Here is a 19476-nt window from a genome sequence, read left to right as displayed (position 1 = left end):
CAATTATCAGTCGTATGTTTCCTTGCTACCTGAAATATAGCGCACCATAATGTAGGCCCCGCGCTCAGTCCTACTTAAGCTTTTGGCCTCAAAGGCATCAGTTCTCCTCCTACAATATAGTTCGCAAAGCCCAGGCAGTGGTCCTTTGTCATGCCCCTAACCTTTACATTTCAAGCACCATACCTTTTCACGCACTTCTGGCCGAACTGTTCTATCCGCTTCAGGCTTTTCATTTCGAGGGAAAGATTTTGTAACTACGCATGGATCTCTTGAACCCCCAAGTTTAGATATTGCATTAGGGTTTCATGCAATCTCCAAGGCTTCTGCCTGAGTCGTAATCTTTTGTTGTGATAGCGCAACCCTTAGGTGAGGTAGGAGCGAAGACACGAACCATTCATGGTGTTGTCCATCTGTTAAGTTCATATTAGCTTCTTGGATTTTACACATCAATCTCTAATCCAATTCCCAAGGTGTCTCACTTGGTTTCCTCGCGATTTCCTTGAACCCCACAATCATCTGCACCTCGAATTTATGCCTACTGAACTCTTTATTCAGCGTGGTCTGGATCTCTGCCAACTCTGCATTTAGGTTATCATTAAAGTACTTGATGTACCAAGTTAGTGCACGATCCTGCGAAGCACTAACCAACATTACCTTCCTCATGTGATCATTTGTGACGCCTTGAGCTTCCCATACAGCTTTTATGACGAACCAGAACTGGTCTAGGTCCTCATTTCCCAAGCCCTTAAATAATGGCAGCTTCACTGAATTTGCTATGTTGAACTGGGGTGGAGGTGGTGGTGGTGTGGGCGAAGTCGCAGGTGATGGTGGTGAAGGTGGAGGTGGTGTGGGTGGAGGTGGTAGTCGCGGGAACCCTTGTTTTATCAACTGAACTGTGCTTCGCGGAGAAGCCTGCACTACTCCCTCTTCGTCACTCAAAGGAGGTGAAATCAGTGGGCTATATTCAAGACCCTTTCTTCCTTCGTTCATGTAAGTCTTTCCACTTCCCGTAGCTCTGAACATCAAGGTAGGTATTTAAATATTTCAAGTAATTACCTCGTGGACCTTTGAAAAATCATCGCTCTGCCTCGCTGTAACTGACTCAGGTATCGACCGCGAATTCTATTACAAACCCTCCTATGATATGATCAAGCCAATGATCGACAACGCAAGCAATCTTATCCTTAGAGGCTTCCAGTCGCTGTACTAACTCCGGGGTCCAGACAATAGGACCGTTGAGCCTCCACCTTCCTTGGCTGTCCGCTAGCTTCGCAATCCACTCGTATAACTCAACTGGAAAGGAAAAAAGAAAGATTTCATGGATTTCTGTATACAAGTATTCATCTAGCCACTATTCCTTTGTCAGCCACAGATTTTTGTTCTCCAGCACTGTGAATTCGTGGATCTTCCTATCTAGCCAGTCTCTGATCTCTTCCTTAGTTGGGTTCCAGTGATATGACATCCCACATCTCTCATGCAGATTCTGGTCCTAGCAACGGAACCATTTGTTGGCTTTGCGGGCCCTGACCCAGGTTCAGTGTTAGTCAGCAAAACAAATCCCTACACTACTGGCCCTTTCGGCATCAGCCCATGGAGCGTGGACCAAACTCTGACCCGAAGCATTATGGAGGGATGTTGGAACCAAGTTTCTACACCCTAAGATGGTCATGATGTCGGTTTATACCCCTTTCCCCTGATTTTGCGCAGGTCGCTAAGTCTTAGGGCTCTATCAATATACCCTCTATTCCACCCTTTAGTACCTCCATGAAGGAGTATGATTGACCTTCCCGCAGCCCTAACCTACGGTTCATGTACTTTTGCAAAGCTATGGCAATGTATTGTATAGGTTCCCAAGTTATCTCAAGTGTTTTAATCTTACTGATCAATTACAGTTAATGTCATGTAAACTAATATCTTTACTTGCATTCAATTAACAGATATAATCACATACATTCGCACATCAAATAAACAGTGTAAAATAAACCCAAAATGCAATATAATCATATGCATTAACAGAGACTAAATACATAGTAATTGCAAAATACTTCTCTTTATTGATATCTTCCAGCATAATACAAATTCTATCCACCCTACGAACATAGTTGTAGGGGTCCATGCACTTAGCTGCGAACTTCCACCCTAGGCCTCTATGCACTCAGCTGCAGAGCCTCTACCTACGCTAAGACCCAAAACACTTAGACTTCTCTACCAAAACTTCCAAAGCTTCATTATTGTCTAACTGCCTAGAGATTACTTACCTAGCAGACCATGGGTAGATCTCTACAACCGACTTGACACTTTAAAAAATAAGGACGAACAACCCTTTATGAATCTTGACACCTTCACGCTCCGCAACCACAAAATGTGGAGACTTTACAACTTTATTACAAACTTGTCCCAAGACATGGGATTTTAGCCCCAAAACTCCTCTTGGGGGAACCCGTTCCCAATAGATCTTCAAGTCATTCTTCCACTCATCATCAATTTTTGGATGACACTTTGCTAATGGGCACTCCCACTGTCAAGGAGTGGCAACCTTAAATCGCATCCTTACTACATACTCTAATTCATCTAGAACTTCCATTAACTTAGCCAAATCCCAAATATTTTTCTTCAACACTCCACGGGTTATTCAAACTCACATGTTTAGGCCTCTTAGTTTTCAAAAGAGCTTCATTTTGGCCAAATATCTCGGTGTCTCTCTCACTAACTACCCTCTTAGGAAAATCACTTGGGAGAATCTTCTTCAAAAATTTGAGGCTCATCTTTCCTGCTGGACCTTCTACTTATTAAATTTGGCAGGGTGCTTCACCCTCCTCCAATCAATTCTTCAATCCTTACCTATTTATCTCTTATCCATTTTCTCTTCTCTAAAGGTCATTCTAAAAATATACAAAACATTTAGCGATTCTTCCACTTGTTGGGTGCTGAGAGAGAAAAAAATGTGGGCTCTCACTACATGGGACGAACTTTGCCAACCAAAGCTTGAAGGTGGATTTGTACCAAGAGATCCAAAAACACTTAGTAAAGCACTCAACACAAAAAAATGGTAGATATTGATCAATAATCCATAAGCCCTCTCGTGTAAGATGTGGAGACACAAATACACCCCAAGCATTCAAGAATTACAACTCTAATTGATAGGTAATATCAAAGGTTCACGTATTTTGAATTTTTCCTGGGAACACAAAATATCATCAAAGAGTGTATCTTTTGGGAAGTAAGAAATGGTTAAAGCATGTTATTCTCAGAGGATTATTGGCACTAATGGCTAAAATTGTCCTATAAAAATCATCTCAATCCTATCAAATACTCTCTTCTTGCCCAAGGACTAACCTTTTTTTTTACTACTATGGCTCTTCTTCCTCTCATTCTTCTTAGTGATGCAGCTGAATAGATTGTACCAATTTGTTAGAGTTGGGTTCCTATTCTAGTTGATCAAAAAAATATTGTTAAAGGAGGAACATATATTCTTCATTGTGTACGCTAACATAAAGGAAATTTCAGCCTCTCATAAGCTTGTAGCCTCCTTTCCCCTAATAATCCAAATGAATATTGTAGCATGTGGGAAAAGCTATGGTATCTCAGACATTGACCTAAAACTGCCCTCTTCTTATATATTTTATTTTGGAACAAAACTCTTACTTGGGACAAGATTCAACCTCATGGATTCTATGAAATTTCAACCTACTCCCTCAACCTCTCTAATTTTAAATCTAGTAATCACCTCTTCAACAACAATAGTTACATTGCTTCCCTCTTACACAATATTTCCATCCTATTCCATCAATCTGATCGCAATCCTAACAGTATCACCTCTACTTTGCATTCATGTTTAGCCTCTTCCTTTATTAATCCCATCACAATAAATTTTGGTACAAGCTCCCACGTTTCCTTCTCTAGAACACTCCAAAAGAGAAATAGTTTTCAAAAACAACACTATCTCTTTTCACAATCTTTAACAAATTATTCTCAACAACCCAAGGAAATCAAATATTTTTCTTTCTTGGGTTGATAAGGATTGGGTTTGTAATCATACTGAAATATTATCCTCTCCTCCTTGGCATTCTCTCCTCATCTCTCCTCTTGTGTCTTTTCACCTCCCCCCTCCTCTCCCTCTAGCGTTACCTATTGGTCTCCCCCTCACATTGACTTCATCAAACATAATTTTGATGATACCTCTAAAGGGAATTTTGGTCTAACTAGCTATGGAGATTTCTTAGACAATGCACACATTCAAATCACTCACATATATGTGGGAGAAATCATTCACACTACCAACATTGTTTCAAAAATTTAAGCACTTGAATAAGGCCGCTTCATGGCCATAAGAAAGTGTTACTCCAAGTTCATCATGGAGGGAAATTTGAAAAAAATAATAAACATATTTCAAAGAATCCAATGTGGTTCTAACCCATCCCAAGAAACCAATAACTTGAGATTGGGAGCTCGAGTAACAAACATACTAGAGCTCCTAATTCAAATTCCTACCACCCTCCTCTCTCATGTTCATCAGGAGGGAAATAAATTGACTAACCATCTGGCTAATCATGACCCCAATCTAAGTGCTTCATTGATATATCTGGATAGGGATCAAGGCATTCTTGACTCCCTCCTCTCTTAATGTGAGAATTAGGACGCATTCAAATCACTCACATATATGTGGGAGTAATCGTTCACACTACCAACATTGTTTCACAAATTTAAGCACCTGAACAAGGCCTCTTCATGGCCATAGGAAAGTGTTACTCCAAGTTCATCGTGGAGGGAAAATTGAAAACAATAATAAAGATATTTCAAAGAATCCAATGTGGTTCTAACCCATCCCAAGCAGCCAATAACTTGAGATTGGGAGTTCAAGTAACAAACATAGTAGAGCTCCTAAATCAAATTCCCACCACCTTCCTCTCTCATGTTTGTGAGGGAAATAAATTGGCTAACCATCTGCCTAATAATGACCCCAATCTAAATTGATTCATTGATAGATTTGGATAGGGAGCAAGGCATTCTTGACTCCCTCCTCTCTCAATGTTGGAATTAGGACACATTCAAATCACTCCCATATATGTGGGAGTAATCGTTCACACTACCAACATTGTTTCAGAAATTTAAGCACTTGAATAAGGCCTCTTCATGGCCATAGGAGAGTGTTACTCCAAGTTCATCATAGAGGGAAATTTGAAAACAATAATAAAAATATTTCAAAGAATCCAACGTGGTTCTAACCCATCCCGAGCAACCAATAACTTGAGATTGGGAGCTCAAGTAACAAACATAGTAGAGCTCCTAATTCAAATTCCTGCCACCCTCCTCTCTCATGTTCGTTAGGAGGGAAATAAATTGGCTAACCATTTGCCTAATCATGACCCCAATCTAAGTGCTTCATTGATATATCTGGATAGGGAGCAAGGCATTCTTGACTCCCTCCTCTCTCAATGTTAGAATTAGGACAAAATAAGCTTTAGCCCCCTCCCTCTCACCCCGCGCCCCCCCCCCCCCCCCCCCCCCGCCCCCACCCCCCCCTCTCCCTCTAGCCCTACCTATTTGGCCTCCCCCTCACATTGACTTTATCAAACAAAATTTTGATGATGCCTCTAAAGGGAATCTAGGTCGAACTAGCTATGGAGATTTCTTAGACAATGCACACATTTAAATCACTCACTTATATGTGGGAGAAATCATTCACACTACCAACAATGTTTCAGAAATTTAAGCACTTTAATAAGGCCTCTTCATGGCCATAGGAAAGTGTTACTCCAAGTTCATCATGGAGGGAAATTTGAAAAAAATAATAAACATATTTCAAAGAATCCAATGCAGTTCTAACCCATCCCAAGCAACCAATAACTTGAGATTGGGAGCTCAAGGAACAAACATACTAGAGCTCCTAATTCAAGTTCCTACCACCCTCCTCTCTCATGTTCGTGAGGAGGGAAATAAATTGGCTAATCATTTGGCTAATCATGATCCTAATCTAAGTGCTTCATTGATAGATCTCGATAGGGATCTAAGGCATTCTTGACTCCCTCCACTCTCAATGTTAGAATTGGTACAAAATAAACATTAACCCCCATCCCACCCCCACAACTGTTGCACGTCCCCTCTGACTCTGATATAATGGACGTCCCTCAAAATAAATGCTCCATTGAGTGAGCCATTTGGCAGGTTATTGGCCTCTTTATCATGTGAAAAGATCAAAGCAATAGGCAATGTAAGCTCTTAAAATTAAAATAATATTGAACCTTTTATATATAATATTTTTGATGTATTAAATTATAAACACATAGAATTATATCATAAAATATTGAAATGTTGATCCACAAAAAAATTCATTATGTTAAATTGATCAATATAAATGAATTACAAGATTTAACTTCAAGGTTTTCTATAATGTATATTACCTAATAAATTAAATAATAATAATTTTGTTAAATTAAAGATCAATATAAATTAAAATACAATTTTCAACTTATTGCATATAATATTATGTATGCATAAAATTATGACATACATACAAATACAAAAATATATACAAAATAAAAACACATTATACAAAACAAAAATAAAAATATTTAGATTTAGATTACAAAATATTAAAATGTATAATGATTGATAATATGTGGGAAAAAAAACTTATGTTATTAAATTCAAAATCAATATCAATTAAATACACCATTAATCATTATAAATGTATATTAATTAATAAAAATAATTCAAATTTATTGTATTAAACCAAAATATAAATGAAAGTTCAACATTTAAGGTTTAACTTTATAGTCATGTGTCCGTTGCATTTCATTATCTTTACGTAAATCTTAAGACATGGATGCGATTTATCACGAAGAGTTTCTTTAATCATGAATGAGAGAAGCCTCCATTATGAGATAATAAAAGACATGCAATACAAAATAAAATACAAATATTCAAAATTATATATATATATATATATATATATATATATATATATATATATTGATTTATAATACTTGGGTAAAAATCTATATTGTTGAATTCAACATCAATATCAATTTAATACATCATTCATCATTTTAAATGTATATTAATTAACAAAAAATTAGAATTTATTGAATTAAATCAAAATATAAATTAAAATTCACTTCGTAGTTGTGTATTTTCAAATGTATATTACTTCATAGTTCTTGAAAAAACATACTGAATTAAATATTAACACAAATAATAATACAACAAACAATTTCTTGCATATGATATTATGTAAGCACAAAATTACTGTGCAAATACAAACGCAAACACAAAGATAAAAATGCAATTAACAAATTTATAATACAAAAAAATACAAATATTTAAAATTATATCATAAGATATCCGAATGTATATTCATTGATAATATTTAGGAAAAGAACTATATTATTAAATTGAACATTAATGTCAATTAAATAGAATATTCAAATCAATTTAAAACATATATTTATTAATAGTAAAAAATCAAATTTATTAAATTAAATCAAAATTAAAATTAAAATACTATTTAATTTCATAGTCATTTATATTTTTGAAATGTATATTAATTAATAATTCTTACATGAAATAATTTTATTAAATTAAATATCAATATAAATCAAAATACAACATGTAGCTTTTTGCATATGATTTTATGTATACATAAAATTATTAGAAATATACAAACACGTAATAATACAATTAATAACAAACATATAATACAAAATCAAAATACAAATACTATTAAATGGAACATCAATATTAATAGAATTAAGCATTTATCTCATTGTAAGTGTAAATGTTCCATATGTTTATCATTCATAGCCATGATGTCATAATGATTATATTTTTCAAATGTATCATCATATTGTTATGGCTATTTATATTTTCTCAATGTATACCAATTAAAATTTGTAAAATTGAATCAAAGTATAAATTAAAATACAAAAATAAATTTATTTGAAAGGTAACATTCTCATATAACATTGTGTATAAAATTATTGCACAAACACACGTAAAAATAAAATACACTTAACAAAAACATTATACAAGAAATATACACATTTAAAACACAACATTCCACTCATTTGAAATATAATTTTTACATATCAATTAGTGGTACTTGCAAAAAAGATGTATATATTTTATTAAATTGAGCATCAACATAAATTAAAATACAACACTCAACTCATTTGAAATATAATTCCTACATATGAAATTATGTGTGTAAAATTATACACATAACAAAGACAAACAAACAAACAAATACATAACACAACAAACAAACAAGCACACAAAACAACAAACAAACAAGCACACAATGCAACAAAGAAGAAGTAAACACATATGCAACACAAAAACAAACATTTAAACTTCTATCATCATAAAACATCTTGTAATAAATTGACTTTCTAAATATATATTTATTAAATTTATGTAAGAGTAATTTTTAAAATATTATTTTCAATTAAAAATATTTATTTTATTTATGTTATATAAAAAAAGGAATGTATGAGTAATTTTAAAAATATTATTTTCAATTAAGAATATTTATTTTATTTATGTTATATAAAAAAAGGAATGTATGTGATGAGTTTTTAAAATGTAGAGTGTTTGATGAGGGTTATAAATAATTTATGATTATTATGGTAGTGTCATGTATTTTTGAAATATATTGTGACATTATGAGTTAAAATTGTAAATTGTATTGATTAAAAGAGTTTACAAAATGATTGTATTATTTAAAAGAATTATAAAATTATTTTGAAATATCATTTAATTAACACATCCATTATAAATTTAAAACCTTAACATTAAAACACAAATAATTATAAAATTGATTTTCAAGAAAACACAAAATACAACAAACAAATAAACACACAATACAACAAAGAAGTAAACACATATGCAACACAAGAATAAGCATCTAAACTTCTATCATCATAAAACATCTAATAAAATAACTTTTGAAATGTATATTTAATTAATTTATTTAAGAGTAAATTTTAAAATATTATTTTCAATTAAATATATTTATTTTATTTAAAAAGGAATATTTGTGATGAGTTTTGAAAATGTAGAGTGTTTGAGAAGGGTTGTAAAGAATTTATGATTATTGTCATAGTGTCATGTATTTTTGAAATGTATTGGGATATTAGGGGCCATTTAAATTTTTTAAAATTGTAAATTGTATTGATTGAAACAATCTATCAAATAATTGTATTATTTAAAAGAATTATAACATTATCTTAGATATCAATTAATTAACACATATATTATAAATTTAAAACCATATTGTTAAAATACAAGTAATTATAGAAATGATTTTCAAGGCAAGCTAAAAATATATATTAAATTCACAATTAAGTATTAAAATAATATAATTGAAATTTCAACCAAATTTTATCAACATATTTAAACACAATATTATTATTATTTTCCATTATTACTACATGCATTATAGAAAGAAAAAAAAAAAAAATTCTAAAAACACACCCACAAAACATTCCTCACCAATAGCCATGGCCATGGTTTTGATGAGGACACTAGGGAAGGGAAAACCCCCTCCCTCAAAAAAAAATACTAATTTTATTAAGGTACAGTTTTGAGTTTTTCTTCAACATGATTTACAAGTAAATAAGTAAAATTATATATCATGACATTACATATCCATCTATCTACTACTAATTTAATATCACATTCCATCTCCTTGTGCTATGATCCCGAGTCATCTTTTATTTCCCTGCATAGAACACAAAAAAAGAAAATCATATTAATAATAAGAAATTTTAATAAACATATTATCTAAATTTATATATTGTTAAAATTTGAAAAATCACCTATCCATCTTTCTACTACTAATTTAATATCACATTCCATCTCCTTGTATTATGAGTGAGTCCGAATCATCCTTTCTTCCCCTGCATAAAACCCCAAAAAAAAAATATTAATAATAAGGAATTTTAATAAACTTATTATCTAAATGTTTAGATGGTTAAAATTTGCAAAATCCCCTGAATCAAAAATAAACAAATAAAAACATATATAAATTCATTAGACACATTAATTTAAATTTTAACAATTTAAACCAAAAATGCTAATTATTTGATTTTTGACTTAATTACTTAAATACTGATAATCTAAACTTACAGCAACACAGGTGGTAAATTGCTCAACAATTTACGATTTTACCAAAGAGAAATCATCCATTCCATTTGTATTTTTATTTTTAAAGTACAGTAACAAAAACGACTACTGGCTTGGGTATTAAGGTGAGTTAAGGAGAGAGAACCCGCATTCAATTCAGATATTGAAAGATATGGAAATCATCAAGTCTCAGTGAATAAAAACACTAGTTATGGCATTCCATGAGGAATTAAGCGCCTTTTTCCCCCTAAAGATGAGAATTTCTTGGACGAAACCAGCGAATGAGAAGTTTTTCAAAGATGTGGTCCAACCTTTTTGTGCCTGCCCCGAACCTGCCATAAAGAAATCTCTCGTCGATCTGTTAAGCCGCAGCCGAGGTTCAAAAAGGTGAATTCCGATAGCTTGGCGCTAGATATAGTGAACGAATTAAAGCCAGTTTCTAAACACGGCGTTGGGAGGACTTAGCTTTTAGAAAACAGGGGTTAGGGTGATGCTTCTTTTCTGGATTACGGATCAACGGGAAGCTAGTGTCTGTTGAACAACTATGCAGCACCACACTACTTAGCAGCAGCTTCGCTAAAGAAAGATAATAACTATTTGCTAACAACGCTCAGCTAGAACTCAAATGGGTTAAGCCATTTCTCTTTTTATTTTTAAAGTACAGTAACACAAATTTCAGTGTCTGGTGGATCAAACCGAAATGTCCAGAGAGATGAGCTTTCAAAACAGTTTTACAGCCTTGACCTTGACATATGAAATGTCTCTCTGCTATATGAAGAAACTTGTGGAAAAGGACGGAAGTGTAAATACCTATAACCGAGGCTATCTGTCCCAGAAAAAACATGAAAAAGCAATAATCTGAAATAGAAAGCTGATGGTCAACTTTTGTACAGTCCAGAGAGTAAATAAATCAAAATCCAGCTGAATCAGCTGTAGAGGGTAAGACCTATTGATTTTATATGTAGTTTATTTTAAGATGAGACCTATTGATTTTATATGCACTTTATTTAGTTAGTTACTCTTTAAAACAACTACTATATTAGGAAATATATTACTCTTTAAAAAACAAAGATAATATATTATGATTTCATTCGAAAATCTCTTCGTTTAGGATCCTGTAATTACACCATTGACATTTCATCTAAACTGCAGGAATCGTGTTGAAGGCAACGAGCTGAACACAACAAGCTGAAAAAACAGAAAGAATAAGAAACTGGAACCAGAGCTTGTTGTATACTCTGTTGCTTCAGTGGTTTACCTTGCAGTAGGATAAGTAGTTCATGCAATTAATCCAAACAAATACATACACAAAGATGCAGTTCCAAGACCTAGTGGTGAAGATTATGAGTTTCTTGCAGTGGAGCAAGTAGTTGATGCAGTTAATCCAAACAAAAACATACAGAGAGATGCAATCCCAAAAACTGGTGATGAAGATTAGGATTCAGATATTTGTGACTGGGATAGAGATTGAGAAGAATATCATGTCCCATAACCAGTTTTTTTATTTCTTGGATGCCCTTAGACCTGGCAGTAAGTAAGACAAAGGAAGTTCGATATTGGTGATGCAACTTCTTGAGATTCGATATTGGTGATGCAACTTCTTATTCGTATCTATGTCTCATCTAAAGTCTAGGAATAGTGTTGTAGTGCAACCTCTCACCGGCCAAAGGTAATGACCGTTGTACAACAACAGGTCTCATCAGATATTCTCACAACCAATCATTTGTTTATGGTTATATAGATTAAAAAACTATGAGGGAAACTGAGACGTGCTCTAATCTTCTTCGGCTTACATGAATTGATGTATAGCATCACACAAAAGTTTGTGGATCAGCAAAAGAATTTCTCCATGCGACGCACTGTGGATCTCGGTGATAAACCCTGACCCAATACACTTGCCAGCTCTGTGGCCTTCTGATGACACAAAACCCGTTAAGGTCAGCCACGAATCTGGGTTTAAAATATTTCCTTAGGTCGCCACAGGCTCTCATATTGCACCCAACTCTTTCAATTGGCCTCTAAATTATGCTTTAATGCCTAATGTCATATCAAGGGCCTTCAGTACAACACCTACAGCCTCAGAAAGTGGATTTTCTTATCCAATAACAAGAGCTGCGAACAAAGTTGTCCACTATTGAAGTGAAATACAGGGTATAAGGGGGATCGGTAATGCCCCACTATAATCTCAACCCCAAATAGTTGCCAAGGTCTTCACGAGGAAAACCAGTCTTCTCAGTGAAAAGGTTATGCCCATATGTACCTAGGTCCTAGCTGATTCAGGTTCATCAGCTTTTACTTCATATAATTAATTTATTGGATCCTAGCTGATAGGGTTAAATTTATGCTAAAATTCACTTAAGTGATCAATATTTTAGCTGAAGCAGGACAAGGGGCTCCGCAATATAGAATCAACCCCGTCGACACCATCCAGGACCAGCCACAAAATAAGCTAATGCGCCAGGAACGAAAGAAGCAAGGGTAGCTAGTAGAGAAGCAACATGAATGGCAGTTGTTGTATATTCTATTGCTTCACTCGTTTGCCCAACAGTAGGAGGAGTAATTCATGCAAACAAATACATAGAGAGAAATGCAGTTCCAAAAACTCCTTATGTACAGAGCATAAGAAACAAACCCTAAATAAGGGGATCCACTCCACATAATCAATCAGGTAAAGCCAAATCACTACCTGAACAACGAAGGGTTTAATGGAATTGTCTGTAAAGCATGACAAGGGACTCCCCCTGCAGCTGGAAGCGGATTGCCCTCCCCGATACCCTACCCCTGCTAACGCCTGATGTATTATGTTCAAATGCAAAAGGGTAGCAATAGAGAAATTATGTTCCAATGCAATTGGGTAGAAAGCAGAAGAACCAGGGCCGGAGAATATAATAATTTCCTAAATACTTAACAAAAACTAAGAAAGTAAAAAATAAACACAGGTTCATTTTAAATTTGGTATACCCATGAATTTTAATCTTTATCATCACTCTATGAATGTAAACTTGAGGTCAAATACTATATCTTCTTTAAAAACTAGTTGCAGAAATTAAAAGCTTACTTGCAACAGCGAAATTCTGTTTCTGCTGTTAGGATCAGGGCTGGGTTCGCTAACAGAAATATTTCCGCTGCCCTAAAACCCCGCCTCCGTGTTTTCTCCTCTGGCCCGAAAGTTCTGGCTCTTTCTCCTCTGGCCCGAAAACTCTGGCTCTGATTCTCCTCCAGACCTGGAACTCTGCCCCTGGATTAAAATACCTTACACATTTATTACAGAATACATATATTATTACAATTCAAACATAGATCAGGCCCGTAAACTCTGCCGCTGGAACATAATTGTTACAGAATACATGCATGAGTAATGAAACATAGATTACCTCTTCTTTCAATCTGCTAATTTCATCCTACTTCGTATCATAGCTTCATATCCTCCTCTCACATATCAAAACCCAACAAAATATAAAATAACCCTCACTCTAAAAACCAAAAGAACCTTCATACTTGCCAACAAAATTCAGAATCAAAAAAAATAACACAGGGAAAAAATAAAATACTAGAACAGTGAAAAAAATCACAACACAGCAATACGAAACAATTCAGAACAAAACAATAGACATGGCCATGCCTAACACGACACAACACAAGACAAGAGAAGAGAGAAAAACAAGTTCAATGGATTACTCGCAAACAAACACCAAAAATATCTCCACTGCCCAATGCCGCTCTCTCCTCGTTTAACAAAGGCCGCTTCTCTAACATACATTTGAATTTAATGGCAGATATTATATGCAGTTTTCCTTAAACTTTTAAATCCGAGGGTGACAGGCTGGCGTAGTACGATAGGCAAAGGAGGGAGGGTGACAGGCTGGCGTAAGAACCGTTAGGCAAAGGAGGGAGGGTGATGATGGTATGTTTGAATTTTTTTTGAAATGGACAGTTATTCATTGTGTAACGAGTTAATTTTATAAAATAATAAATCTTTTTTATTATGTTATTTTTAATATTTAAGTTTAATTTTATTAATAATTTAATTTCAAGTTTTTACCCAATTTATTATTTTAAAATTAGTTTTATTTATTTTTAAAATTAGTTTTACAATTAAATATATATATATATAAACCAATATAATAAAAGGAATATGTTATATTTTATAATAAATATCATTTATCTTATTCAACTTCAAAAATAGCATTATTAATATAATAAAATATATATAATTAAAATAAAACAAAATTGAAATGTAATAACATATATACATTAAAATTGAAAATTTTTACATCAATATCAATATGAAAAATGACATTAACAAAACATATATTCTTTTCTTAAACTACAAATATCATATTATAAAATAATACAAATACATATAAAATTTAATCATTAAAGGATTATATATATATTCTTTACTTATTACTACATTTTAGATAAATCAAATGAAAAGATATTAATTTAAATAATGAATTCATCAATATTAAATAATTTTATAAAAGATTTTCCTATAGGGGTGACATATAGCCATGATAATGTTTAAAGATGTGATAGTGAGTGCAGATCATGGCCATAACCACCCACACACTTGGAAAACGATCTAGATGTTAATTTTTCCAAACATATTAATGATTGAATCCAATGTGGTTGGTGCTTGGATGTTTCTAAAGCTAGTACAAATAGTGATGGATTTGCAATCACGATAATGAAGGTGGAGAGAGGCATGGCAAGTAATAATTGTTGGGAGATGGGAGAAAGGAAATATTCTGCAATTTGGAATGATTACTCCCCTTGTATCTAACTCTTAAGGCCAAACCAACTTTTTGTTTGCATTAAGGGAATGTTTGAGGTGATTTATTTGATGTGTTGCAAATTTAGGCTAAGAAATTCGCTTAGGAGGAAGTCTAGGATTAAGATAAGTAGCGCGGATTTTTGGATACAATTCTCTACTTCATTTCATCAAAGAGTTATTCATCTTTAATCCACATATCTCAGGTCACAGTGACAAAGATTTCTTCAGGGGATTGGTTTCGGTGTCTTCTTCTCCCTAGCTTTATTTTTGTTGATTTTGTTTTCTTTGGAGCTCTAGCTCTGGTCCTTGTCTCGTTGTTTTGTCTATTTTTACGGTTATTATATTTGGGTCATCTCTAGGTGCATTGTTCTCCTTAAGTTTAGGTCCTTTACACTTCATTTAAAATGCAAGCCTTTCAATCTTGCTTCCTCTATTTTTCCTTGAGGTTGGCTGATGGTTTCCATTACTTATGTTTTCATCGAGGTGGTCAACTTAAAGACCCTTTAGGAAACTCCTTGGTGGTTGATGCGGGAGCATCAACTCAAAGGGAAATTATTGTAAATAATAGACATAGGGGTCATGCATTTAGGCTTTTATTAGATATTCTCAAATAAAACTAGGAGAGCTTTTAGGCATAAAAGTGATGGATGTGTATCAGTAAGGGATAAGGATAGCTTTTCTATTTTAGAATAGGAAAAAGACAGAATAAAGCTAAAAAGATGCTTTTGCCATATGTATGAATTGCATGAGCTTTAGTTGAGTGATTTTTAGATCATGCTAAGTTAATAAATTAAGAAGCCTCAAAGGCATTGAGCAAGTGTGAGGAGTGAGTGTGAGAAGTGAGGAAGGTTTCTCCTTGGAAGCCTTCGGGCAGTTGAAAAGGGCCATAGATTCGTATATCTGGCCATGAATGTAAATCTCTTGTGAATATTTGTTTTATGTGAATATAAGTATGATTTGCATGGACATGATTGTGAAATTTGTGTTTATACAATGTTGAAATCGCATGTGTGCTGATGGATCTTAATTGAATGCGATTCGGTGATTAATAGTTTTAAATTCCATGCGAAATTGTTGTGACAAGTTCCAGAGAATTGATACCGATTTGATTTAATACATATGGATCACCGGAGGAGGAGCATGGCAAATCAAATTAGAACGTGTTTGGAGCTTGAGTGATACAGGCAACCTGCAAGAGGTGCAGATATACAGTCACCGGACTTCACATTTGAGCTTTGATTGTGGTGATATCGAACCCTATTTATCGCTGGGAAAAAGGGTCGAGGACTGGAATTGGAAACAAGTTACAACCTGTATGTATAACAGAGCCTTCAGGTGGATGTCGAGGACTTACTAGCGGATCTGGCAATGTATTAAAAGGTGCGTATCATATATTAAATCCCCTTGAAGATTGAGTGGTTAGTGGTAGCTTGCGGTGGAAGATTAATGGCATAACAGAGTTTTATGAAACTATTCGACTGTCACATTTATATATATTCACGGTTGCGCTGGGGAATCATTCTATATGGCTAAGAAGGAACGCTTATGGGATAGCGTATAATATATATAGTGTGTGGAATCACATATATTAAAGCCTGTCTGCGGTAACACAGTACCACAAGAATAAAGGCCGCCGATAACATTTGCAGATAAGAGAGTTATGGTAAGGGAATAGGTGCGCATGGCCATGTTTTCTCTTAAGAGTTTCATGAAGAATGTTGTGAGTTAACAAGCATAAATTTTATAAATTGCCATGAACCAAGCTTTTATACGTTTGGTTGTCAGAGATCCTGGTAGTTGTGGCCTGGGAGAGGCCTGGGCTGCATCAGGTGGTATCAGAGCAGGAATACTTTGTTGAAGATTGTTTGTTTCTTGAATGAGTACAGTCGAAAACTGAAGTATGTTTCTTTGAATGTGTGATGAATGATTTTTTTATCTGATATGCAAACTACACAAGTGAACAGGATTACAGAAGAAGACGGAAGACAAGATCATGCAAGATCTTAAAGGTGAGATTATTTTTCTGATTTGAAATTTATGAATTGAAGTTTATGGTTGCAGAAGTGGCAGTGAACCTGAAGAATCCAATAAGGAATTGGATAGAGAAGACGACTGAAGTGTTTTCAGGAGAAGATTGCAAAAGCCTAGAGGGAGCAAAGGTGTTGCTCAGAAGAAGGTTCCAGATAAAGGACCGTGTTTACCAAAAGACTAAGTAAGGAGAACTTAGTGAGGTAAGATTGCAGCTAGGAGGACTAGCTGTTGCAGAGGCTTGTTGCAGAGGAGAATCAACAAAGGTTGAAGAAAGTTGCAGATAAGAGAAGCCTGAAAGAGCAGTGGAGAATGCTCGAAAGGTTCCAGCAGAGGACCAATGATTACCAAAAGACCAGATCCGGAGGGAAGGATTGGTGAGGTAAATGGCAGCAAGAGAGCTTGCTGTGGCAGAGGCTTCATGCAACTCATAGGTGAGGGACTCATGGCGGGGAAGATGACTACTGATAGTCATAGCAGAGGTTCAGGAAAAGGCCACGGTAGAGGACATAAGAAAGAGGATGCCAAGGCAAATGGTAAGAAGATAAGTCCAGAGGAAGTTGAAATGGAAGAATACATTTGTGAACCAGAACAAGGAGAATTTCTGGGAGATAGTGAAGATGAAGGCTTGAAGACTAAAACTTCAAGTAAGACCAAAGGGTCATATGGTTTTAAATCTGACAATTTGTGGATGTTTGCAGGTGAAAGACAAAGAAATGGGATGATTGCAGGAGTTCGAGAAAGAGAGATTGCAGTAATGAAGGTACAATTGCAGGTACTGGAAGAATGGCTGCAAGAGCAGAAAGATCAAAATGGAAAATGGATCTTTCCACTGAAGGGAAAGAGAGTGATTTGGCGACAGTTGCAGAGAAGGTTGAAGCAAATTGTGATTGCCTTGTTGAAAAAGGGACTTAGAGTTCTTGCGCTAGAGTTGGAGTTTGAAATTCCCACATGCAGATATATTAAAAGAAAAATGTTGAAGGAAGCAGTCAAGACTGAAAAGTCTCATGGTTTTAAAACTAATGAGTTGCGCATGTTTGCAGGTACAGAACAGGAAGATAAACAAACTTTAGAGTTTGTGCAAGAAGAGTTGAACCTGAAGGCTGTTCAGATCGATAATGAGTTAGCAAGATCTCAGAAGCAGATGGAGAAGAAGGAGTCTAATCAGGATGTTGAGGCAGAAAGAGAAGGACCAGCTGATGATTGGTCAAAAACTAGTGGAGGTATAGAAAATCATGTGAAATTTCCAAGGTCTACTCCCAATGAAGTTGTTGAATTGTATAGGAAACTAGATCTCCAGAGAAGAGAGTTGGAGAGACAGAGGACTGATTGGATGGAGAAACAAGGGAAGAGAATCTTTGGGAATGACAGTCATAAAGCTGAAGATGGTAAGAAGGAAGGACTAGCTAACAGTCTCATGGTGAAGGCAAATCAGCATACTGATGTGCTGATTGGGATGGAACAGCATACTGAGATACTGGCAGAGGGAAGTAAGGCACTGATGCCTTGTGATTTTAATTTTAACATGTGTTTTGTGAATGCAGGAATTATCACCGGTGCTGAGAAACATTTGACTCAGCTGAACAGTCAATTAAAGGGAAAAGAAGTTCTCTGTTCCAGAAGACAAGAGAGGGTGGATGATCGGGTGGCAGTCAGAACAGAGAGCAGCATAGAGGCAAGAAATCAGCAGCTTGAAGATTTATTGGACAAGGAAATTGAAATGATGAGGCGACTGATGATGAAGGAATTCCGGAAGAGACCAGCAGCAGTGAAACAAAAGAGAAGCAGCAAGAGGAAGACAGCAGAAGATTGCAAGAGTACAGCTAGTGGAGCAAAGCAGCATAAAGTATGGAGACCTGGAGAAGAACAACAGACAAAAGCAGCGGCAAATGAAAAGTTACAGTGCAAGATATGGGATCCAGGCAAACATAAAGCTGAACACATGATCAGGAGATCATGAAAATTTTCCGCCTTGGGAGTATGATGCGGGAGCATCAACTCAAAGGGAAATTATTGTAAATGATAGACATAGGGGTCATGCATTTAGGCTTTTATTAGATATTCTCAAATAAAACTAGGAAAGCTTTTAGGCATAAAAGTGATGGATGTGGATCAGTAAGGGATAAGGATAGCTTTTCTATTTTAGAATAGGAAAAAGACAGAATAAAGCTAAAAAGATGCTTTTGCCATATGTATGCATTGCATGAGCTTTAGTTGAGTGATTTTTAGATCATGCTAAGTTAATAAATTAAGAAGCCTCAAAGGCATTGAGCAAGTGTGAGGAGTGAGTGTGAGAAGTGAGGAAGGTTTCTCCTTGGAAGCCTTCGGGCAGTTGAAAAGGGCCATAGATTTGTATATCTGGCCATGAATGTAAACCTCTTGTGAATATTTGTTTTATGTGAATATAAGTATGATTTGCATGGACATGATTGTGAAATTTGTGTTTATACAATGTTGAAATCGCATGTGTGCTGATGGATCTTAATTGAATGCGATTCGGTGATTAATAGTTTTAAATTCCATGCGAAATTGTTGTGACAAGTTCC

At 34.9% G+C, this 19476-nt stretch overlaps 1 long non-coding RNA gene across 1 annotated transcript; it reads right to left on the bottom strand.

Annotated features, from left to right (window-relative positions):
- Positions 1 to 9817: 9817 nt before the first annotated feature.
- Positions 9818 to 13839, bottom strand: LOC149212806 (uncharacterized). Its single transcript, XR_016250268.1, has 3 exons — positions 13500 to 13839; positions 13184 to 13363; positions 9818 to 9899 (listed from the first exon to the last, which is right to left on the bottom strand). It is a non-coding gene; the product is annotated as an uncharacterized LOC149212806 (long non-coding RNA).
- Positions 13840 to 19476: the final 5637 nt, after the last annotated feature.

Source organism: Pinus tabuliformis, chromosome 1_1, assembly GCF_031772625.1.
Source record: "Pinus tabuliformis cultivar Carrire ecotype Pingquan chromosome 1_1, CPIR1, whole genome shotgun sequence".
Classification (NCBI taxonomy): Eukaryota; Viridiplantae; Streptophyta; class Pinopsida; order Pinales; family Pinaceae; genus Pinus; species Pinus tabuliformis.
Note: the sequence above shows the minus strand (reverse complement) of the source record. Positions and strands in the feature narration are given on the sequence as shown.